This window comes from Ursus americanus, chromosome X, assembly GCF_024610735.1.
Source record: "Ursus americanus isolate L20-20 chromosome X, mUrsAme1.1.p, whole genome shotgun sequence".
Lineage (NCBI taxonomy): Eukaryota > Metazoa > Chordata > Mammalia > Carnivora > Ursidae > Ursus > Ursus americanus.
Genome location: NC_142164.1, coordinates 82074449 through 82099391, shown reverse-complemented (window position 1 = coordinate 82099391; position 24943 = coordinate 82074449). Strand labels below are relative to the sequence as shown.

Sequence of the window (24943 nt, the reverse complement as noted above, 5' to 3'; positions counted from 1 at the left end):
TGACTCAATGAAACGATCCAATGTTAGAATCATCGGCATCCCCGAGGGGGTGGAGAAAAACAGAGGTCTAGAAGAGATATTTGAACAAATTGTAGCTGAAAACTTCCCTAATCTAGCGAGGGAAACAAACATTCGTGTCCAAGAGGCAGAGAGGACCCCTCCCAAGCTCAACCATGACAAACCTATGCCACGTCACGTCATAGTGCAATTCGCAAATATTAGATGCAAGGATACAGTATTGAAAGCGGCCAGGGCAAAGAAATTTCTCACGTACCAAGGCAAAAGCATCAGAATTACGTCAGACCTGTCTACACAGACCTGGAATGAGAGAAAGGGTTGGGGGAGCATATTTAAAGCTCTTTCAGAGAAAAACATGCAGCCAAGGATCCTTTATCCAGCAAGGCTGTCATTCAGAATTGATGGAGAAATAAAGACATTTCAGAATCGCCAGTCACTAACCAATTTTGTAACCACGAAACCAGCCCTACAGGAGATATTACGGGGGGTTCTATAAAAGTAAAAAGGCCCCAAGAGTGATACAGAACAGAAAGTCACAGCCAATACAAACAAAGACTTTACTGGCAACATGGCAACATTAAAATCATATCTCTCAGTAATCAGTCTTAATGTAAATGGTTTGAACCATCCCATAAAACGCCAGAGGGTTGCAGATTGGATAAAAAGAAATGACCCATCCATTTGCTGTCTACAAGAGACTCATTTCAAACCCAAAGATGCATTCAGACTGAGAGTAAGGGGATGGAGTACCATCTTTCACGCAAATGGACCTCAAAAGAAAGCTGGGGTAGCAATTCTCATATCAGATAAATTGGATTTTAAACTACAGACTATAGTTAGAGATGCAGAAGGGCACTATATTATTCTTAAGGGAAGTATTCAACAAGTGGATATGACAATTATAAATATATATGCCCCCAACAGGGGAGCAGCAAGATACACAAGCCAACTCTTAACCAGAATAAAGAGACATATAAATAAAAATACATTAATAGTAGGGGACCTCAACACTCCACTATCAGAAATAGACAGAACACCCTGGCAAAAACTAAGCAAAGAATCAAAGGCTTTGAATGCCATACTCGACGAGTTGGACCTCATAGATATATATAGAACACTATACCCCAGAACCAAAGAATACTCATTCTATTCTAATGCCCATGGAACATTCTCAAGAATAGACCATGTTCTGGGACACAAAACAGGTCTCAACCGATACCAAAAGATTGAAATTATCCCCTGCATATTCTCAGACCACAACGCTCTGAAATTGGAACTCAACCACAAGGAAAAATTAGGAAGAAACTCAAACACTTGGAGACTAAGAACCATCCTGCTCAGGAATGACTCGATAAACCAGGAAATCAAAAATAAAATTAAACAATTTATGGAGACCAATGAGAATGAAAATACAACAGTCCAAAACCTATGGGATACTGCAAAGGCAGTCCTAAGGGGGAAATACATAGCCATCCAAGCCTCACTCAAAAGAATAGAAAAATCTAAAATGCAGTTTTTATATTCTCACCTCAAGAAGCTGGAACAGCAACAGAGGGACAGGCCTAATCCACGCACGAGGAAGCAGTTGACCAAAATTAGAGCTGAAATCAATCAAGCAGAAACCAGAAGTACAGTAGAGCAGATCAACAGGACTAGAAGCTGGTTCTTGGAGAGAATCAATAAAATTGACAGACCACTGGCAAGACTTATCCAAAAGAAAAGAGAAAGGACCCAGATTATTAAAATTATGAATGAAAAAGGAGAGGTCACGACGAACACCATTGAAATTGGAAGGATTATTAGAAATTTTTATCAACAGCTATATGCCAATAAACTAAGCAATCTGGAAGAGATGGAATCCTTCCCGGAAACCTATAAACTACCAAGATTGAAACAGGAAGAAATTGATTCTTTAAACAGGCCAATTAATTATGAAGAAATTGAGTCAGTGATAAACAACCTTCCAAATAACAAAACTCCAGGCCCGGACGGTTTTCCTGGGGAATTCTACCAAACATTCAAAGAAGAAATAATACCTATTCTCCTAAAGCTATTTCAAAAAATAGAAACAGAAGGAAAGCTACCAAACTCATTCTATGAGGCCAATATTACCTTGATCCCCAAACCAGGCAAAGACCCCATCAAAAAGGAGAATTACAGACCGATTTCCCTAATGAATATGGACGCCAAAATCCTCAACAAGATACTTGCTAATAGAATCCAACAGTACATTAAAAGGATTATCCATCACGATCAAGTGGGATTCATACCTGGGATGCAAGCGTGGTTCAATATTCGCAAATCAATCAGCGTGATACATCATATCAACAAGAAAAGACTCAGGAACCATATGATCCTCTCAATCGATGCCGAAAAAGCATTTGACAAAATACAGCATCCTTTCCTGATTAAAACCCTTCAGAGTGTAGGAATAGAAGGTACATTTCTCAATCTCATAAAAGCCATCTATGAAAAACCTACTGCAAATATTATTCTCAATGGGGAAAAGCTGGAAGCCTTTCCCTTAAGATCAGGAACTCGACAAGGATGCCCACTCTCGCCACTATTATTCAACATAGTACTAGAAGTCCTTGCAACAGCAATCAGACGACAAAAAGGGATCAAAGGTATTCAAATTGGCAAAGAAGAAGTCAAAATGTCTCTCTTTGCAGATGACATGATACTCTATATGGAAAACCCAAAAGAAGCCACTCCCAAACTATTAGAAGTTATAGAGCAATTCAGTAACGTGGCAGGATACAAAATAAATGCTCAGAAATCAGTTGCATTTCTATACACGAATAACGAGACCGAAGAAAGAGAAATTAGGGAATCCATCCCATTTACAATAGCACCAAAAACCATACGTTACCTTGGAATTAACTTAACCAGAGACGTAAAGGACCTATATTCTAGAAACTATAAATCACTCTTAAAAGACATTGAGGAAGACATAAAAAGATGGAAAGATATTCCATGCTCATGGATCAGAAGAATTAACATAGTTAAAATGTCCATGCTACCCAGAGCAATCTACACTTTCAATGCTATCCCGATCAAAATACCAAGGACATTCTTCAAAGAACTGGAACAAACAGTCCTTAAATTTGTATGGAAACAGAAAAGGCCCCGAATCTCCAAGGAACTGTTGAAAAGGAAAAACAAAGCTGGGGGCATCACAATGCCAGATTTCGAGCTGTACTACAAAGCTGTGATCACAAAGACAGCATGGTACTGGCACAAAAACAGACACATAGACCAATGGAACAGAATAGAGAGCCCAGAAATGGACCCTCGGCTCTTTGGGCAACTAATATTTGATAAAGCAGGAAAAAACATCCGGTGGGAAAAAGACAGTCTCTTCAATAAATGGTGCTGGGAAAATTGGACAGCTACATGCAAGAGAATGAAACTTGACCACTATCTCACACCATACACAAAAATAAACTCCAAATGGATGAAAGACCTTGATGTGAGACAGGAATCCATCAAAATTCTAGAGGAGAACATAGGCAACAACCTCTACGACATCGGCCAAAGCAACCTTTTTCATGACACATCCCCAAAGGCAAGAGAAACAAAAGATAAAATGAATTTATGGGACTTCATCAAGATTAAAAGTTTCTGCACATCCAAGGAAACAGTCAGAAAAACTAAGAGGCAGCCCACGGAATGGGAGAATGTATTTGCAAATGACACTACAGATAAAGGACTGGTATCCAAGATCTACAAAGAACTTCTCAAACTCAATACACGAGAAACAAATAAACAAATCAAAAAATGGGCAGAAGATATGAACAGACACTTTTCCAATGAAGACATACAAATGGCTAACAGACACATGAAAAAATGTTCAAAATCATTAGCCATCAAGGAAATTCAAATCAAAACCACACTGAGATACCACCTTACGCCAGTTAGAATGGCAAAAATAGACAAGGCAAGAAACAACAATTGTTGGAGAGGGTGTGGAGAAAGGGGATCCCTCCTACATTGTTGGTGGGAATGCAAGTTGGTACAGCCACTCTGGAAAACAGTGTGGAGGTCCCTTAAAAAGTTAAAAATTGAGCTACCCTATGATCCAGCCATTGCACTACTGGGTATTTACCCCAAAGATACAGACGTAGTGAAGAGAAGGGCCATATGCACCCCAATGTTCATAGCAGCAATGTCCACAATAGCTAAATCGTGGAAGGAGCCGAGATGCCCTTCAACAGATGACTGGATTAAGAAGTTGTGGTCCATATATACAATGGAATATTACTCAGCTATCAGAAAGAACGAGTTCTCAACATTTGCTACAACATGGACAGCACTGGAGGAGATAATGCTAAGTGAAATAAGTCAAGCAGAGAAAGACAACTATCATATGATTTCTCTCATCTATGGAACATAAGAACTAGGATGATCGGTAGGGGAAGAAAGGGATAAAGAAAGGGGGGGTAATCAGAAGGGGGAATCAAACATGAGTGACTATGGACTATGAGAAACAAACTGAGGACTTCAGAGGGGAGGGGGGTGGGGGAATGGGATAGACCGGTGATGGGTAGTAAGGAGGGCACGTATTGCATGGTGCACTGGGTGTTATACACAACTAATGAATCATCGAGCCTTACATCGGAAACCGGGGATGTACTGTATGGTGACTAACATAATATAATAAAAAATCATTTAAAAGAGAGAAAAAAAAAAAAAAAACCTTCCTCAGTGTAAGTACTGCCTTGCTGCGTCCCACAAATTTGGTAAGTTTTATTTTCATTTTCATTTAGTTCAAACTATTTTTTGGGATGCCTGGGTGGCTCAGTTGGTTAAATGTCTGACTCTTGATCTCAGCTCAGGTCTTGAGATCAGGGTGGTGAGTTTAAGCCCTTCACTGGGCTCCATGCTGGGCGTGGAGCCTACTTAAAGACAACAACAACAACAACAACAACAACAACAACTAGTTTTTGACTTCTCTTATGACTTCTTCTTTGACTCACCGAGGCCCTGCACCTCCCCCAAAGCCTTTCTCCAGAGCTCAGACCCTGCCTCTTGCATAAAAGTACAAACCTGGGTGGCTCAGTCGGTTAGGCATCTGACTCTTGATTTTGGTTCAGGTCATGATCTCAGGGTCATGAGATCGAGTCCTGCACTGGGCGTGGAGCCTGCTTGAGATTCTCTCTCACCCTCTGCCCCTCACCACCCCTCTCTCCCTCTCTAAAAAAAAAGAAAACCTGTCTCTCTTATAACCTGATTTACAGTTTTCCCAAAAAGAACAATGTTTTTTCTCACTGTGCACCCTTGCCTCATGACGCACAGCCTATTATGTATGTTCTCAAAGGAACAGCTGAAGTAAAACTGTGGGTTTACTAGAGATGGAAACACAATTCTGGAGAATATTTACTCTTTATTGAACCCACCAGACATTTATATTAAGCGATACACACGCATGACTCCCATGTTCCAACTGAGACAGTCTCAGACCCATACTGTCCCCTGGCCAGAGATGGCATTCCCCTGTATCCCAGCCCCTTCCCCCCAATTTTTCTTTTAGAAGGGATGTGTGATTAGGGGGGAGGGGGCCGAAATCAGAAGAGTGCAGTTGTGTGGATGGTCCTACATTGTCCTACTGACTCAGAGCAGGTCAAATTAAGGTTGAGAAAGGTGCTCCAAAAAGCTGGACTCTCCTACCACCCAACCAGGACTTGGGGTTCCAGGCTCCGAAATAGGTTCTACCAGGCCTCAGATACCCATGCGTACTGGGCGCGGACGAGGCCTGAGTGGAGACAGTCTCCAACCTCCATCTGAGCAACGGCCATCCCAAGACAGGGCTCTCCACTCCGGAGCCACAACCACCACCTCTCCACAACACCGTCCCCACAAATGGTATCAAGGGAGACTCTGTGACTTCCAGAACAAAGGGCAAGACAGAGGTGCTGAAGGAAGTGGCCACTTGTACTTCATGGTCTAGCCAAGGAAGCTGGGGAGGCTGCCAATCCATGTGGAGGAGTCCACCACCAGTCACATGGCTTCCCTTTCTCCCTGCCTGAGCTGGCAGAGAGCCAGGGCGGCACACGTGCCATGGACACCTCACGCCCGAATTTTGGCAGGTGATGAGATCACTCACTCCTCAGACAGCACCCCAAAGAGCTCGGGGCTTTCAAACACTGGGGCAGAGACCTTGAGACAGACGAGTGACTTCACATCCTGAGAAACAGACCCAAACACTTCTCAGAGAATCCCACGGACTTCAGGCAAAGACCCCCAACCTGTCCAAACACTTCATGCCCTGGGCAAGTAGTTCTCAACCAGAGGCAATCTGCCCGCCCCCCAGGAACATCTGGCAGGACCTAAGGACATTTTGGTTGTCACAGCTGGAAGGGGAGAGGTGCTATTGGCAACGAGTGGGTAGAGATCAGGGCCGCCACTTGTCAGTGCCCTTTAGCTGAAGACCCCCCAGAAACAAACCTATAGTTGAACAAGTAGGGTTCATTATTCATTTCTGCGAGGGAGCATGCACACCATGGGAGCCGGGAGATGTCTCAGTAAGAGGGTGTCAGGAAGAACCAATTAGGGGCGCCCAGCTGGCTCAGTCAGAAGAGCACATGACTCTTGATCTCAGGGTTGTGAGTCTGGGCCCCACATTAGGTACAGAGATTACTAAAAAAAATTTTTTTTAATTAAGAAAAAGGTAAGAACCAATGATAGGATCTGGGATTCAGTTAAGTGGTTTGGGGGAAGATCTAAAGAAGGGGGGCTCCCTCTAGATTGGACACTGTCAGAAAGTGAGGGCAGGGGCGCCTGGGTGGCTCACTCATTAAACGTCTGCCTTCGGCTCAGGGCGTGATCCCAGGGTCCTGGCATCGAGCCCCGCATTGGGCTCCCTGCTCCCCTGGGAGCCTGCTTCTTCCTCTCCCACTCCCTCTGCTTGTGTTCCCTCTCTCGCTGTCTGTCTCTCTCTCTCTCTCTCTGTCAAATAAATAAATAAAATCTTAAAAAAAAAAGAAAGTGAGGGCAGTTTTATGACTGGGTATCTCAATAAATCTTATCTCTAGCAAGGGCAGACTAGAGTGAGGGCAAAGCTGAATTTGGTGTTAAAATAAAAAAAAAAGCAGCAGTCACTCATTTTAACCAAGAAAGGGGGAGGTTTGGTACCTTGTAGGTGGCACAGTGACTGGTTTTTGTCCGTGCTTAGACAACATGATAAAGTATCTTTGCTTTGTCTCATTTTATCATGGTCTCAGAGTAACCTTGTCTGAGGTTAGTATTCTGTGAGGCCGTTTATGTCTAACAGAAGCATGACATGGCTTAGCTGTACGTACCGGAACAACTCTGGGTGTTGGGGGCTGCTCCCTCCTTCCCTCCCTCTTTCCTTTCTTGCTCATGCGAAACATCTTCTACGGGATGATTCATATCCCCCCCCCACTCAAATTCATATGTTGAAGTCCTAACCCTTAAGACCCCCCAGAATGTGACCTTATTTGGAAACGGCCATTGCAGATGTAAAAACGAGGTCATATTCCTGGAGTAGAGTGGGCCCCTAATCCACTAGGACTGGCGTGTTTATTAAAAAAAAAGGAGGGGGGACATTTGGATACAGACACACATGCACAGAACACCGTGTGAAGATGAAGGAAAAAATCGAGGTGATGCAGCAGAAGCCAAAGAACGTCAAAGCCTGCCAGGAAACTACCAGAAGCTAGGGGAGAGGCGTGGACAGATTCTCCTGCTCAGCCGTCAGAAGGAAAGCAACCTGCCAACACCTGGATCTCAGACTTCCAGCCTCCGGAACCGTGAGACAATAAATTTCTGTTGCTTAAGCTCCCCCCCGCCCAGTTTGTGCTACTTTTTTTGTTTTCCACAGCAGCCCTAGCAAACTAGTGCAACATCCTACAATGCCTTCCATAACAAAGACTTTTCCAGTCCAAAATGTCCATAGTGCTGAGGTTGAGAAATCCTGCCCTAGATACAGAATCCAAAAGTATCGAGTGACCTCATTATTTCTGACAGAGACCAATAAAAGCTGGCTGAGAGTACACATAGCTCTGAACTTAGACCCCCAAAGTGCTCAGAGACCTCCCACCCTGGACACAGAAGGCCAAACAGCTCAGAGAAGCTATGCCCTGAAGAGACCCCAATAGATCAAAGACATCATTCTCTGGGACAGAAACCACCAAGGAACTAAGAGACCCAGCATCCAGAAACATACACCGAATGCTCAGACACAGTACAGCATGGGACACAGAATCCAGCAGAGCCCTGGGTCCAGGAAGCTCAGATATTTCACACCTCGGTCCCAGACACAAAACAGGTGAACAACAGCTCATGAACAGTAGTAACCATTTCCTGGTTTTACAGTCGTCCTATGGTTATGTAAGCTCTTTACATTAGGGGAAGCAGGGCTAAGGGTATACAGGAACTCTCTGCACTCTTTTTGCAATTCTAGGTCCAAAATGATTTTAAAATAATTTTTAAAGAAAAAAGATTAAAAGATGTAAAAGGGAATTTAAGTTTTATAAACTTAACACATTTTGCCAACAAGCTCAGAAAACAGTATGAAGCCCCTCCAGTGGTCAGAGAAGTGCCAATTAAACAAAAGGAAATTCAATTTTAAGGAAAACAAACCAAACAACCCTGCACATCCAGAGACAAAGACCCCCAAACAGCTTAGAGACTTCTCACCCTGAGACAGAAACCCACAACACCTGGAAGACCTAAATCTCTGTGACACAGACCTCCACACTGTGAACATCATGTAATAACTACCCTACGATGTGAGTTGACTGCCTTCAGAACCACTTTCCTCCTACTTACGTACACTCAGCCAAACACCTCCCCTGCCCGATGCCTAAAATCCCATCATTAAAAAGTTTATCCTTGGAGTTACATCTTGCCCCCTTCAAAATTCCCCTTTTAAATGCCACATTTCCCTCCATCCCAGAGCATGAAGTCATGCATTTATGATGCATTTATGGCCCACCCCCTCTCCTTACTGGTCCACAAACGCACACATACACCTGCACACACCCTTAATCAGGCCTGGTCCAGAGGGGGCAGGAAGCCTCCAAGTCATCCTCTCCGGGGGGAGGAGGGGATGTCTTAGAGGAGGATCATAAGATCACCTTGAACCTTCTCTGCAGAACTCAGACCTACAGGTAGCCTGAAATACAGATGTCAGGAACCCCAGTGAAGAATTTTTCTCAGTGCTGCTGTGAACAGTGAGTGGGTCCTGAAATCAATATAATGGGACACAATAAGCACTGTTTTAAAAAGAGTAAGAACAGGTAGAAGAGAATAGAAAAGGTTACCCGACACATTCTGTGCTAGCCAATAATGCCAGCTTCTTTACAGGTGCGCAAACTGAAGTTCCCAGACGGGATTCGAACCTACGGTCTCCAGTAGCCAAAGCCCTGCCTCTGCAACCGCGAACGCCAACGCAGGGGCCATAGCGCCTGCGCCAAGTCAGCAGCCAATAGCAGCACAGAGCCAGCCGACTTGCTCGTAGCCTATAAGTAACCTTGGTACCCAGGAATAGCGTGGGTGGGCAGTCTTGCCGTGACCAATCAGCACTCATGACAGGGCTTGATCCCGCCCTCCTCATCGCGGAGCCAATCACTGCTCCGCAGCCTTCTTCCCCACACCACCCCTGCTGTTGATTCGAATCTTCAGAGCCAACCAGACTTAAGATCATGGCGATGGCCGCTTCCAGATGGGTGGAGGCTTTACGCTGAGGGTGGGGTCCACCATTCCCCTTCCTGGGGCTTCGTCTGGTCTGGGCGGCTCCATTCTCTCCATCTGGAGTGCGGCGAGGCACACGCAGAACGAGGAAACCTTTCACGACCGTACACATACAGTGGTTTCTTCCAAAATGCACGACCCCCCCACCCCCGTGGTACCTCCCGGTGCCGACTGTTCCATCTCCAGGTCGCACAATGGTATGTCCCAAGCGGCACTGTCTCATCATTAACTCTTCATTCCCACCCTTCAAGTTCTCCTTACGTGTGCGGCCTAGGAAGGGCTGTTTCGTGTCAATGTCCCAGGATTCGCTCCATCTTCAGTTTCCCCCAACACAACTAAATAGACTCTCATGTCTTAGTCCCCTCCGCCCGATCCATTCCAGGCTCCCCCCCCCATCCCCCAATAGGCTGTCCCAGCCCATACCCCAGGATCTAGCTGAATGTGATGCCGAGGTGTCCTAACCCCCTGCTGCGGAGCCCCGGCCCCTAAAAAGGCATTCGTTCTCCTGATGCCACTGATGGAGGCGTGACTTTGTGTGGCAGCATCTATCAAAATAAAAACGAATATCCCTCCTTACTAGAAGCACCAGAGTGTATGTGGATTTCTAGTCCCCCCGTGTCTCCACAAGCACCTCAAATTGTCCTGCACACATAGGTACTCAAAAGGGAGTTTGCTGAATAAATAACTCTTTGACTTAGCAATTCCACTTCTAAATATGTGTTCTATGGAAATACGCACGCACTGGTCTGTGTGCAGAAGAATGGGAGGAGAAATCAACTAGAGGGAAAAAGGTAAATTAATCACGGTGATTCACGTTATACCACGGAGTACAAGCTGGCTGTGAAACAGAATGAGACCTCACCACTGGAAGCACACCCCAGATGGCTCGGGGACGTCATATCATTGGACACAGGGCACAGAAGAGCTTGGAGACCTCACACCATGGGACCCAGAGTCCAAAGCAGTTCAGGGGTCTCACGCTGCCGACACAGACCACAAAACAGCCTAGAGACCTCACACTCTGGCCAAAGGCTGGCCAAAAGCTCCAAGGACTCACATAATAAGACACTGATAGCCAGTTATTTTATAGATCTCATCCTCTGGCCACAGACTACTACAAACATCAACAGGAGCCTCACACTCTGAGACCCTAAAGCACCTCAGGGACTTTTCACACTGAGACACAAACCCCATACAACTTACATACCTCATACCGTGGACATGGACCCTGAAACAGGTCAGAGATCTCACCACCTGGGATATACATAAAACATCCAGGCAAAGATCTCACACTCTTGACATAGACCACAAAACAATTCAGAGGCCTGGACATAAACCATGAGGGTGACACACCTGTGTCCACTGGAGGGACTGTCTAAAGGACACAGTGTTAATGGCGAGGGGAGCAAGTGGGGGAAAAAATGCTCAAAGACATAAGATGAGCATCAGCCTTGCAAAGTATTCCGAGACCTCACACTCAAACAGCTCAAAGAACTATGACATAAGCCTTGTGACCCACTCCCTGGGATACTGACCCCAGACAGCCCAGAAAGGTGACACTCTGCACATAAGTTCCTGAACAACTCAGGAACTTCACACCCTGGGACAAGACACAGCACCAAAAATAATCCAGTGACCTCAGACTCTGGAAACATCTCGAAACAGCTTATGAGACTTTATACCTAGGAACACAGACATTCAAACACTCAGAGACTCCACACTCTGGAAGAACAGTTCCGAAACAGTGCAGAGACTTAATACTCTATAACCAAGGCCCCCGAACATCTCAGACACCCCAAAATCTGCAACATGGAGTTCATGACAATAGAAACATCATACCTTGGATGCAGACCTGGAAACATTTCAGAGACCTTACAACTTGGTACCCAGATTAAACAAATAAATAGATCAAAGATTTCAGACCCTAGAAACAAACGCCAAATATCTTGAGACTTCATACTCAAGAACACAGACACTCAAAAATAACACACTCAGGGGCGCCTGGGTGGCACAGTGGTTAAGCGTCTGCCTTCGGCTCAGGGCGTGATCCTGGCGTTATGGGACTGAGCCCCACATCAGGCTCCTCCACTATGAGCCTGCTTCTTCCTCTCCCACTCCCCCTGCTTGTGTTCCCTCTCTCGCTGGCTGTCTCTATCTCTGTCAAATAAATAAATAAAATCTTAAAAAAAAATGACACACTCAAAAATGCAGACACCTCATACCTTGGAAAAGGGACACTGAAGGGTGGCTGGGTGGCTCAGTCGGTTGAGTGGCTGCCTTCGGCTCAGGTCATGATTCCAGAGTCCTGGGATGGAGCCCCGCATTGGGCTCCTAGCTCAGCGGGGAGCCTGCTTCTCCCTCTCCCTCTGCCCCCACTCGTGAGTGTTCTCTTTCTGTCTCCATGTCTCTCAAATAAATAAATAAACATTTTTTTAAAATAAAAGAGACACTGATACAGCTAAGTGACCTTGCTACCTAGAAACAGACCCTAATAGATCACACACATCCCTCGCTGTAATGGAGACTGCCAAAAAGATCAGAAACCTCATGCCTGGAAACAAACCCCAAATTACTCAAAAGCTTCACATCAGTGGAACTCGGGATCCGCCTGAGCTGGGACAACTTGCCCACTAAGGCCAAGAACCCCAAACCACTCCCAGATCTCCAGACACAGATACCCAACACCTCATAGACTCTACAAACGAGACACCGAACCTCCACATCACACACTATGGGATACAGACCCGCCAAGAGAACGGAGACGCCATTCCTTGTGACACATCCACATAAATGATTGGAAACCGACCCCAAATAAGGCAGGGACATCACAATCAAGAAAGTAATCCCACTAGGACAGAGACACCACACTCTGGAATGGACATCTCTGCAAGAAAAGAGATTTCACATCCTAAATGGCTTGGCAAGGATAGCACCTCATGGAACCCAGAATCCAAAGAGCTCAGATATGTCACATCTTGGAACACAAAGTCTGAAACAGACACAGACCCCAAACAGCTCAGAGATCTCACATGTGTGGACATGGACCCTGAAACATCTTCGTGGCATCACACCATGCCATACATGCTCATAAAAACACCTCAGAGGGGCGCCTGGGTAGCGCAGTCATTAAGCGTCTGCCTTTGGCTCAGGGCGTGATCCCGGGATTCTGGGATCGAGTCCCACATCGGGCTCTTCCGCTGGGAGCCTGCTTCTTCCTCTCCCACTCCCCCTGCTTGTGTTCCCTCTCTCGCTGGCTGTCTCTCTGTCACATAAATAAATAAAATCTTTAAAAAAAAAAAACCACCTCAGAGACGTCGGGCTCTGGGAAATATACCCAGAAATAAACAAAAGACCTCACTGTTGTCACCAAGATCCACATGGATGTCGAAGACCTCACACCTGGAAATATCTGCCAAAAGGCTCCAAGATCTGATGTAGTGGGATTTACACCCACAAGAACTAGGAGGTCTCATACCCTTGATGGAGACTCCCACAAAGTTCAGAAACCTTCAACCCTAGACCCACATCCCCAAAGAGTTCAAACTCCCCACATGCTGGGAAAAAGACACCCCAACAGCTTAGAAAATGTTCATTGGGGCAAAAACAAATAAAAACACCTCAGTAATCTCATTCTGTGGACCAGACTCCAAGACCACAACAATCTCACACCCTTGGACACAGAACATAAAACAATTCCGGGGCCTCCTACACTGGATGCAGATACCCCAAGGAGCTCAGACGCTTCATAGGCTGGAATGATGACCTGGAAACACTACAGACACCTCACACCCTGAGACACAGTGTCCCAAAGAGCTCAGAAATCTCAGACTCCGAGCACAGCACAAAACAATTCTGCAGCCTTAAGCTTTGGACACTGACCACTCCATACCACCCCCCACCCCGCTCCCCAACAACTTCCGCCCAACCTCACAGACCTCGTGAGAACAGAAGAACTCAAAAACAAAGAGATTTCACATCCTGCCGCACACCTCAGAGACCTTCAGAAGTGGACCCATGCCCAAGATGGCTCTGACAATTCTTATCCTAGAATGCACACCCCAAAATGGCTCAAAAATTCACCCTGGAGCATGAACAGTAAGTACCTCAGAGATCTTATCTCCTGAGAGCTAACCAAAACAACTCGGAGGACATGACACTCTGGACAAAAAACCCCAGACAGCTCAGAAGTCTCGGGCTCTGGAGCCCAGATCCATGAACAGACAGGGATCTCACACAGTCACACAGATGCCTAAAGAGCTCAGAGACCCCACTCCTTGGAAACGGAGGTCAGAGACATCATAACCTTGACAGTGACAATCAATAGGAACAGACTCTTCACACCTGGAAACATATCCCAAATGGCTCAGAATTTCCATCACGTGCCACGGAACCCAAAACAGCATAGACTTCACGCCCTGGACTCATGCCACAAAACAGTTCAGAAATCTCATGCCATGAACAGAGATGCCCATGAGCTCACAGATCTCACGCTTTAGGATTCAGAACCAGAAAAAAACAAAACCAAAACCCCACACTCAGAGATACCACAGTATGGGGTACAGGCCCCAGAAAGAATCCTTGCAGCTTGCAAACAGTCGCCAGTTGCTCAAAGAGTTCAGATGCTTCACACCTTGGACACAGACCACAAAACTAATCAGAAACTCCTCTCCTGGTAGCAGGTTTTGAACAGGCCCCTAAAATAGCTCATGAACTACACAGAAACCAATTAGCGAAGAAACCTCCTACCTGAGACACAAGCATGATAACATTCTGAGACCGCGTCACCCTAGGGATAGACCACGAATACGTCATAGGCATCACACCCTTATACAGAAACCACCAAAAACATGAACGACTGGATGCCTGGGTGGCTCAGTCGGTTGAGCATCTGCCTTTGGCTCAGGTCATGGTCTCAGGGTCCTGGGATCGAGTCCCGCATCGGGCTCCCTGCTTGGCAGGGAGCCTGCTTCTCCTTCTCCTCCTGCTGGTTCTCTCAATCTCTGTCCCTCTCTTAAATAAATAATAAATAAATAATCTTTTTTTTAAAAAGTGAAAGACCTCACACCCTGGAACGTGCCCCAAATGACGCAGGGATTTCATGGCATGGAACACAGGCCCAAAAGAACTCAGACACCTCATACCCTTCAGACGGCTCAGGTCCCCGAACTGCTAAGGGACCTCACTCCCTGGACACAGACTAAAAAAAATTAATCATGATCTTCATACCACAGACAAACATAATCCAGAGAAACTCAGGAACCTCATATGTTAGGACACAGACACGGAACCATCTCCAAGAGCTCATATGGTAGAACACACCCAGGGATGTAGTAATTCAAAACCACACAGAGACAGAGTCCCCACTCCCGACACCTCAGAGACCTCACACTCTGGGACAAAATCCTACACACAGTTCAAATACCTCAAACCCTTGAGAAAAAAAAATGCATAAAATTTCAAGATCTTATACCCTGGACACACATCGCCAAAGAGCCCGGACACCACATATGATAAGGCACCGAGCCAGTAACCATGTGTACCCTCACAGCCCGGTCCACACAATCTCCAAAATGTCGTATTCTAACCGTGGGGAATGGACCCCAAACACTTCACACGATCTCGTTTGCTGGGACAGCAAGCACAAAGCATCTCAGAGACTTCACACCTCAGATCTACATATATCTCAGAGACCTTATACCCTGATACACAGACCCCCAAATGTTTCAGACACCACATAGCCTGTGCCCTAGACTGATGAACAGTCCAGATAACTCATACCCTGATTGATCACACAGCCCTGGATGAATCAGAGACATCAGCCCTGGAAGTGCGATTTTCCCAAAAGGATAGAAACATCATGCCTAAAAGCGTACCCCAAAAGAGTTCCAATAGGAACCTCACGCCACACAAGAGAGATGTCAAAATAGTTCTGAGAATTTACATCCTACGACAAACATCAAAACAGCTCAGAGACTTCACACACAAGTATGCAAACTACAAAACCCGCAGAGATCTCATTTCTTGGGATGCTGGCTCATAAATGGCTCAGAGACTGTAGTCACTAGAAATAATACCTTCATAAGTCAGAAACCCCCAGAAGGAACAGAGGCTTCATAAGTCAGATACCCCCAAAAGGAACAGAGGCTTCACACCTGGAAATATACCCCAAACCACCTAGGGATCTCATGTCATGGGACACAGAAAGCAAAAGTTCTCAGAGGCCTCACCCACTGGACAGACACACACACACACACACACAGTTCAGAGTTCTCAAATTCTCTGTCATGGGTGCCCAAATAGTTAAAATAAATCCTAATTCAGATAAAACCGCCAAGGAGCTGAGAGACCACATATTCTGGGGAATGATCTTCAGATGTTATAAGGATCTCCCACCCAGGATGCTTGGCTCACTCAGTTGGGAGAGCATGTGATTCTTGGTCTCAGTGTTGTAAGTTCAAGCCCCACACTGGGCAGAGACATTATTTTTAAAAAATAAAATACTGTGGTTTTTAAAAAGAACCAATTGGAAATCCTAGGACCCCAAAATATAACATTTGAAATAAAAAATTACCCAGATGGGCTCATAGCAAAATGGATATGACAGGGGAAAATATCCATGAATGTTAAGATAGATCAATAGAAATTATTTAACTTGAAGAACAAAGAGAAAAATATTGAAAAATGTGAGGAGGACTTCAGGGATCTCTTGGACAATATTAAAAGGTCTAATATTTATGCTACTGGAGTTTCAGAAAGAGAGGATGATATTGGCATGGAAAAAAAATTGAAGAAACAATGACCAAAACTCCCCCAATTTTGGGTGAAAGACATAAGTTAACAGACTCAAGAAACACAATGATCCCCAAGCAGGATAAACTCAAAGAAAATTATGCCAAGAAATATCATAAATCAAATTTCAAAAAAACACAACACATTATTCATAGAAGAAAAGCAATACAAATTCCATAGATTTCTCATCTGAAATATAGTGGCCGGAAGACAGTGGAACAACATTTTTAAAGTGCTGAGAGTAAGAGTCAACCCGGAATTCCAATCCGTGAAAATGACTTTCAGAAACGAATACAAAATAAAGACATTCTTGGGGCACCTGGATGGCTCAGTCGGTTAACTTGGGCTCAGGGCCTGATCTCAGAGTCCGGGGATCGAGCCCCACGTCAGGCTCCAAACTCAGCGGGGAGTCTGCTTGTCCCTCTCCCTCTCCCTCTGCCCCCGCTCATGCTTTCTCTGTCCCTCTCTCTCAAATGAATAAACAAAATCTTTAAAAATAAATAAAGACATTCTCAGATGATGGAAGACGAAGACAATATGTCAACAGCAGATGTGCTGTACCAGAAATGATAAAGAAAAATAATACCAGAGGGAAATTTGGAACTTCAAGCATGAAGGAAGAACAACAGAAATGGTAAATCTCTGGGTAAATATCAAAGACTATTTTTCTCCTCTTAAATTCTTCAGAATATGAAGGACTGTTCCAAGCGAAAATGTTACTATTGTGTGTTAATGTTTTCATTGTAGAAAGATGTGATACATACAACCACCACAACAAAAGGGGGTAGGGCAAGGGGAATTACATGGTTGCAAGGCTTCTACATTTTACTCGAAGTGGTGAAAGGTCGCCTCCAGAAAGACTGAAAAATTACATGTTTTGTAATCTCTAGAGCAATCACTAAAAATTACGACAAAGAAATACGGCCAAAACCCAATAGCTCAATTGAAAGGGAATACTAAAGACTATTCAAACAATCCAGAAGAAAACAAGCAAGGGGAAAAGCAGAACACAAGGGAAAAAGGAAAAGAGAAAACAAATAATAAAATGGTAGCCCTGAATCCTGCCATATCAATAAAAACGTTAAGGGGCGCCTGGGTGGCTCAGTTGGTTAAGCGTCTGCCTTTGGCTCAAGTCATGATCCCAGGGTCCTGGGATGGAGCCCCGTCTCAGGCTCTCCTGCTCAGTGGGGAGTCTGCTTCTCTCTCTCCCACTCCCCCTGCTTGTGTTCCCTCTCTCGTGTTCTCCCTCTGTCAAATAAGTAAATAGAATCTTTAAAAATAATAGTAACGTTAAATGTAAATGATCGACACCAGAGGTCAGCAAATGTTTGCTCTAAGGGCCAGAGAGTAAACATTTTAGGCTGCTGGGCCCTACAGGCTCTGTCCCAACTACTCAACCCTGCTTTTGCAGTGCAAGAACAACTGTAGGCAGTAGTGAATGGATAGGTGTTTTATGTGTTCCCAGCAAACGTTATTTACAAAAATAGCCCATCAACTTGCAGGCCATAGTTCGTGACTCCAGGCCTAAACTCATCAATTCAAAGACAGAGGTTGTCTGATTATAAATACATGCTTTAAAACAATATCCAGCGATAATGCTTTCTATAATAAACCCACTTTACATATAAAGGTATAGATAGGTGAAAAGTAAAAGGATCGGAAAAAAGGTGGAGCGACAGACAAAGCAAACATCATAACAAGGAAAGTTATCAGGGATAAAGAGGAACATTACATAATAACAGAGTGGTCAATTCACCAAGAAGATGAAACAATCTTTTTTTAAAAAAAGATCTTATGTATTTGAGAGAGAGAGAAAAAATACGAGCAGGGGGGAGGGGCGGAGGAGAGGGAGAAGAAGATTCCCTGCTGAGCGGGGAGCCAGACATGGGGCTTGATTCCAGGACCCTGAGATCATGACCTGAGTCAAAGGCAGCTGCTTAACTGGCTGAGCCACCCAGGCACCCCAAAGGTGAAACAATATTAAATATATACATACTTCACAACAAATCTTCAAAATACACGAAGCAAAAACAGAAAGAAATGTAAGGAAAATCAGGCAAATTCGATTATTGTTGGTGACATCAATACTTGTCTTCTAGTAATAAAGTAGTAAGAAGTAGGTAGAAAATCAGTAAGAATACAGAAGACTTGAACAATATTATTAAACAGTTTGACCTAACTGGCATTTATAGAGTACTTCAACCAACAACAGCAGAATACACATTCTTCTCAAATGCATATGGAACATTCACCAAAATAGACCATATTCTGTGCCATGAAACAATCTTTAACAAACTTAAAAGAATTGAAATCACAGGGGCGCCTGGGTGGCTCAGTCAGTTGAGCTTCTGTCTTCGGCTCAGGTCATGATCTGGGGGTCCTGGGACTGAGTCCCGCATCATCAGGCTCCCTGCTCAGTGGGGAGTCTGCCTCTCCCTCTCCCTCTGCTCCCCCTGCTTGTTCTCTCTCTGTCAAATAAATAAATACAATCTTAAAACAAATTGAAATCACAGAAAATTTGTTCTCTGACCATGATGGAATTAAACAAGAAATCAGCAACAGAAACATACATATATGGAAAATCCCAAAATATGTGGAAACTAAATAACACACTTCTAGGTAATCCACGAATCAAAGAGGAAATCTGGAGGGAATTTAGAAACTAGTGTGAATTGGATAAAAATAAAAATATAACGAATCAAAATTTGTGGGATGCAGTTAAAGTGGTGACGAGAGGGAAATTAATAGCAATAAAATGCCTGTAAGAGAAAAGAAGAAAGGTCTCAAATCAATTATCTAAATTTCCAACTTAGAAAACTAGAAAAATTATGGGGCACCTGGGTGGCTCAGTTGGTTAAGCGACTGCTTTCAGCTCAGGTCGTGATCCTGGAGTCTGAGGATCAAGTCCCACATCAGGCTCCCTGCTCGGTGCGGAGTCTGCTTCTCCCTCTGACCCTCTCCTTTCTTATGCTCTCTCTCTTATTCTCTCTCTCTCTCTCAAATAAATAAATAAAATTTTTAAAAAATAAAAAAGAAAACTAGAAAAATTATGCCCCAAGGAAGGAAATAATAAAGATACAAACAAGTCAGTAAAATTGAAAACACACACACAAAAAATAGGGAAAATCAATGGAACCAAATGCCAGTTCTTTGAAAGCATCAATAAAATTGAAAGTCGCTAGCACCAAAAGCAGTACAATTTTTTTTTCATTAACTCCTAAATCAGTAAGAGATTCTCTGTAGAAATTTTCTGTTGTTTCTGGAATCTCAAGGAGAAGGGATTTTCCTCAAAACAGCCTAATTCGCAAGTCTTTTTCATGCAAAAAAATATTGTATAAGCAAAGGGAAATTTTTTTTCCTCTGCATTGTGATTACTTGAATTCACAGTTATACCGTAAAAGGTAAGGCATTTAGATCTTTCAGATTATCTCTATAGTAAGTGGAGCTATTGAATTTTTTATTATTGCGGTAGATTTCATCCTGGCACTTCAAAGTTAGTTTGAAGTTCTGGAATCAGAAAATACTCTGGTAGTAATATGTTCAAGCAGTCATTTGAGCTGAAAATTAGTGGTGATACAGTGCGGAAAGCCATTACAACTTCTGCTGCAATTAATTTATTTTCTTCCACAGAATTTCTTTTTTTCTTAATTTATTTTTAAGTAATCTGTACACTCAACATGGAGCTCCAAATCACAACCCTGAGATCAAGAGTCACATGCTGTACCAACTAAGCTAGCCAGGCAGCCTTGAATTTCTTAATGAAAATTTTATCATTTTATGAGTATTTTTGGTGCAAGGTGAGGAAATCATACATCTCTTACGCTTAGCTGTACTATGTTGGCTTATATCTGACTTCCTACCATTTTTGATATTGAATGAATGATGGGATACTGCTCAAAGAATTTCAAAAGGACTTTTCCTCATTTAGTAAGTGTCTACTGTTCAGTAAATTCACCACGAAATTTACACCTGCGTTTTAGCATTTGGGAGTTTAAATACACACTAAAGATACATACATATAATAATAGCAACCACCACAATTGTAGTTGGATTTGATCATCTCACAGTGCGTCTGTTACACGTCAAATGCATAACAAACTGTGAGCCACTGAGACCTGTGAACTAACAATAAATTGGACTCGAGATCTGCCGCAAATCAGGTGAACTTCGCATTTACCTGAGAGGGTGAGCTGTACTTGTAAGGTGCACTTTTCCAGAGCAAAGCCAGCGCTTTGGGAAGGTTTTGGAGAGCCAGGCGTGCAGGGATTGGTGGATGTAGAGAAGTAGAAGTGTGAAGACACTGAGGGACTTTCAGGGTGTTCCTGCTCTCGCTGGAGTAAGGCCGCTGGCAACTGCCGACTTTCAGAACAGGCGGCTGCAGTGAGCACGCGCTGTTTGGATGTCGCCCAGAAGCATGGGCTTGTCACTGATTGGCTGACTTTTCAGGAGGGCTTATCATTGATTGGCTGGCTTTTCAGGAGGGCTTATTGTTGATTGGCTGGCTTTGAGGATTAGGCATTTATCACCCAGTGATAACTGGATGTACTCCACAATTTGTTTATTCATTCTCTAGTGTTCCTAGAGAAGTGGAATTTCTGGATTACAAAAGATGCATATCTTTAAACTTTCTTAAATAATTCCAAATGGCATGCCAAATTGGTTGAATTATTTTTTTTAATATATTTTTTTAAGTAATCTCAGCACCCGACGTTTGGCTCGGCCTCACAGACCCCACTGACTTAGCCAGCCGGGCACCCCTAAGTGGTTCAATCATCTTATACTCTGACCAGCAGTGCATAAAGAACAGCCTTAAAAATATTTCTTTTGTTACCATTCTGATATTGTGTGATGTTCCTTACGGTGATTTTAATTTATGACAAATGAGGTTGAACATCTTTCACGTTGTTTTAAAGATTTTTTTTTATTTTTAAATAATCTCTACACCCAAGGTGGGGCACAAATTCATAACCCCAAGTTCAAGAGTTGTGTGCTCTACCAACTGAGCCAGCCAGTTGCCGGTCTTTCACATTTATTGAACATCATCCTCTTCTGTAACTGCCTGTTCGAATCTTTTGCCTACTTGTCTATCGAATTTCACAAGCTTGAAGTTGTGGTTGATTTGTGAACTCTCAGAAGTGTAGTCACTGTAGTGAGGCTATCACCCATTGGCAGATTTTCAGAGCACAGGAACAGATCCAAAATTATCTCTAAACAGTGATTACTTGTTCACAGCTTGGGACTTTGGCCATGAAACAGATTTTTTCCTTTCTTCAACATGTATCTTTAATTTTTGGTCACCCCTCTCGGTTTTCTCTCAACCAAACCTACAGGAGATACCATAAGAGACATTCCAGATCTTTATTTGAGGAGGTAAGATTTTTTTTAAAGATTTTATTTATTTATTTGACAGAGAGAGAGAGATAGCCAGCAAGAGAGGGAACACAAGCAGGGGGAGTGGGAGAGGAAGAAGCAGGCTCCTAGCAGAGGAGCCTGAGGTGGGGCTCGATCCCATAACACCGGGATCATGCCCTGAGCCGAAGGCAGACACCTAACCGCTGTGCCACCCAGGCACCTCTAAGGAGGTAAGATTTTAAGTAGTGTTGCCATTTTAGTGATTTAAGAACCAATTACTGTGGCAGAAAAATAGCTCCAACTGTCAAATTTTTGTAATTCATTGACAAAAGTCTCTCTCTCTAATAAATAAAATCTTTATATAAAAAAAAACAGGAGATGTCAACAAATCTTTTCTTTTTTTTTTTTTTAAAGATTTTATTTATTTGACAGAGATAGAGACAGCCAGCAAGAGTGGGAACACAAGCAGGGGGAGTGGGAGAGGAAGAAGCAGGCTCATAGCGGAGGAGCCTGATGTGGGGCTCGATCCCAGAACGCCGGGATCATGCCCTGGGCCGAAGGCAGACGCTTAACGACTGTGCCACCCAGGCGCCCCAACAAATCTTTTCTGTAATGGGCCAGAGAGTAAATATTTTAGGCTTTGGGAAACATCATCTGGTTTTTGTTACAACTAGTCAACCCTGCCATTGTTGTGAAAGTAACCATAGACAATACATAAATGAACAACAGTGGCTGTATTCTAGCAAAACTTTATTCACAGATCCTGAAATTTGAATTTTGTATAATTTTCACATGTCACAAAATATTTTTTCTTGTAATCATTTTATTTTAGAATTTATTCTTTAAAGATTTTATTTATTTATTTATTTATTTGAGAGCGAGAGTGAGAGAGCACAAGCCAGGGGGAGAGGCAGAGGGAGAGGGAGAAGAAGGTTCCCCGCTGAGCAGGGAGCCTGATGCGGGACTCGATCTCACCACCCTGAGATCATGACCTGAACTGAAATTAAGATTCAGATGTTTAACTGACTGAGTGACCCAGGTGTTCCAGAGCTTTTTACCTTATAAAATGATTTTTTTAAAGATTTTATTTATTTGAGAGAGGGCATGAATGGAGGCGGAGAGGCAGAGGGAGAGGGAGAAGCAAACTCCCTGCTGAGCAGGGACCCCAACGCTGGGCTCCGTCCCTGAACCCTGGGATCATGACCTGAGCCAAAGGCTGACATTTAGCCGACTGAGCCACTCAGGGGTCCCTAAAATGATTTTATTTATTTATTTATTTTTTTAAAGATTTTATTTATTTATGTGACAGAGATACAGCCAGCGAGAGAGGGTACAGAGCAGGCGAGTGAGAGAGGAAGAAGCAGGCTCCCAGCAGAGGAGCCCAATGTGGGACTCGATCCCCGAGTGGAAGGCAGACGCTTTAACGACTGCGCTACCCAGGCGCCCCCCTAAAATGATTTTAAAAACACAAGAAATAACAGGTGTTGGCAAGAACGTAGAGATAAAGGAATCCCCGTGTGCTGTTGGTGGGAACGCAAACTGGTGCAGCCACTGTGGAAAACAATATAGAGGTTCCTCAAAAAATAAAAAAAAATAGAACTACCCTCCAATCCAGTAATTGCACTACTGGGTATTTACCCAAAGCCTACGAAAGCGCTAATTCAATGGGACGTATGCCCCCCTATGTTTTTTGCAACACTTTTTACAATAGCCACATTATGGAAGCAGCCCAATTGTTCATTGATTGGAGAATGGACAAAGAAGATGTAGGATATTAAATATACACACAATAGTATATATATATATAGTATACTTGTATACACAGTGTACATACACACACACACACAATGGAATATTACTCAGGCCTAAAAAAGAACGAAAACTTGTCATTTGCAACAATGTGGATGGTTCTGGAGAGTATAATACTAAGCAAAATAAGTTAGAGAAAGACAAATACTACATGATTTCACTCATATGTGGAATTTAAGAAATAGAACAAAGGAACAAAGATGCAAAAAATACAAACCAAAAAACAGACTCTTAACTACAGAAAACAAACTGGTGGTTGCCAGAGGGGAGGTAAGTGGGCGATGGGTGAAATAGGTGAACGGGATTAAGAGTATACTTATCTTTTTTTTTAAAGATTTTATTTAGTTATTTATTTGACAGGGAGAGACAGCCAGCGAGAGAGGGAACACAAGCAGGGGGAGTGGGAGAGGAAGAAGCAGGCTCCTAGCCGAGGAGCTTGATGTGGGGCTCGATCCCAGACCGCCGGGATCACGCCCTGAGCCGAAGGCAGACGCTTAACCACTGAGCCACCCAAGCACCCCAAGAGTCCACTTATCTTGATCAGCACTGAATCATGTGTTGGCTTATTGAATCACTGGGCCCTTGGGTGGCTCGGTTGGTTAAGCATCTGATTCTAGATTTCAGCTCAGGTCATGATCTCAAGGTCATGGGATGGAGCCGCACATTGGGCTCCTCGCTGGGTATGGAGCCTGCTTAGGATTCTCTCTCTCTCCCTCTCCCTCTGCTCCTCCCCCTGCTTGCACTCTCTCTAAATAAATAAAATCTTTAAAAAAAAAAACAAGGTAAAAAGCTCTTACCTTTTTCTTTTCTTTTTTTTAAAGATTTTATTTATTTGACAGAGAGAGAGACAGCCAGCGAGAGAGGGAACAAAGCAGGGGGAGTGGGAGAGGAAGAAGGAGACTCCCAGTGGAGGAGCCCAATGTGGGGCTCGATCCCAGGACTCTGGGATCACACCCTGAGCTGAAGGCAGACACTTAACGACTGAGCCACCCAGGCGCCCCATCTCTTACCTTTCTTAGCTCAAGGCCACACGGAAACCCGCAACAAGCTAGATTTGGCCCGTGGATCATAGTTTACTGGCCCCTGAAACAGAACACGGCCAGAACTACAGAAGCCCTCAGTGCACCCCTTCTCTGGCACGTCGTTCTCTCTTCCCAGAGAGAACCACCCCCCTGACTTTCATGGTCATGATTTCCTTGCTTTTCTTGCTCTTTACCACCCACATCTGTGAACCTAAACAGCAGAGTTTCGTTTTGCC

The 24943-nt window shown here is 43.9% G+C and overlaps 1 long non-coding RNA gene across 4 annotated transcripts in view; it reads right to left on the bottom strand.

The window, feature by feature from the left end:
* LOC123790891 (uncharacterized) overlaps positions 1-24943 on the bottom strand; it is a 91887-nt gene that overhangs the window by 32086 nt on the left and 34858 nt on the right. The gene's annotated exons all lie outside the window — the stretch shown is intronic.